This window comes from Cebus imitator, unplaced genomic scaffold, assembly GCF_001604975.1.
Source record: "Cebus imitator isolate Cc_AM_T3 unplaced genomic scaffold, Cebus_imitator-1.0 Scaffold305, whole genome shotgun sequence".
In the NCBI taxonomy this organism is placed as follows: Eukaryota; Metazoa; Chordata; class Mammalia; order Primates; family Cebidae; genus Cebus; species Cebus imitator.
This window is the reverse complement of record NW_016107620.1, coordinates 1,665,669-1,667,150: the sequence shown is the minus strand read 5'-3', so window position 1 is coordinate 1,667,150 and position 1,482 is coordinate 1,665,669.

Genomic DNA, 1,482 nt, shown 5'->3' with positions numbered 1-1,482 from the left:
TACTTACCACAGGTTAGGAACCCTGTACAGAGACTGAGTAGACAAGTTATGAGGAAAGTTTTCCCAAGGGGCTTTTATTGGTTCTGTAAGTCAAGCTTGATTCCTTAAAGGGAATCACACCATTCCAGTCAAACCCTTGGTAAAATGACCTGTTTCTTCAATTGTGTCTTGTTGCAAAAAAAAAAAAAAAAAATTCTTATTGCACTGATGCAAACAACTATATCACTGTAGGTTAAGAATTCTCAGACGTTAGAACATTAGAAATCCCATAAAATTGTGGGACACCTATTAATATCATTGATAAAATTATAACCAGAGAAAGGTTAAACCTTATTTTTCTTTTGGCAGTCCCATGTGACTAAACATGTCAAATAATCCTGTTGATTTTTTCTTTATTTTGGATGCTCCAGGGGCCCTCTGTAGCATTCTAAAGTTAAGGGTTGGAAAAGACAACCTTGAAACTGAAGTTTGATTTGGGGAAACCTATTCAATATGTTAGAAGTTTAAAACAATTGATACCATAAAATAAAATTCCAGATTACTATAAGTCATTTATTTTAGCCAGAATGATGACTCAAAAATTTTAAAACAAGGGAAAAACCTTTACTTATTAAAAGGGAAGACTTAACTTTCCAAACAATCTATCTTTAGTATTACATAAAATTCCTGTTCAACAGACAGAAAGCCAAATTTTACCTTTGCATTAATCACTTTTTAGTAGTCTCAATTGCATGTTATAATGGCAACTCTTAGCAATTTTTAATTTTAACATAAAACTTGGAAAGTTATTTTGAATTATTTAAAGATAAAACCTGAATGTTTTCAGTGTAGTTAAGGCAATAATAAATTTTATGTGTTGTAAAATTAGATTCCAGAAATATTAAATGCATTCCTATAGTAATACAGGTCACAGAATGGTTCATGTATTTTGCAATACATTTGAAAATATAAATATTCTTTCTCCAAGCTACCTTTAAAGAGTCTAGATTTTGTGAAAACTGCTTACAACCTCTTTGAAAATACTTTATACATTCTCGGTCAAGTCATAATCTTAGTTGAGGTTTGTTGTTCTCACCTGTGAGGTTACTTTTGATAAAGTTCAAAAGCCAGAAATATTGGCTGCTTGGCATGGCTGAGTTGGGTTTGGGTAAAAACAAATTTAAAAGGTTTTACTTAAAGTATGCTATGTTTAAAAGTCAGTGTAATTAAAAGTAAATATCTAAGCCATAGGTATTAAAAGGGCTTCATGTCTTTTCTCTTCTTGGATCTTGTATTTTGGAGAAAAGTTTTCTCTTTTCAGTTGACTGAATTTTGTCACTTTAAGCCAGCAACGTGGCACAGATTGCTGGGCTGTAATCCCAGTACTTTGGGAGGTTGAGGCGGCATGATCACTTGAGGCCAGCAGTTCAAGACCAACCTGGTCAACATAATGCAACCCCATCTCTACAGAAAAATTAAATAAAAAAATATCTGAGCCGAATG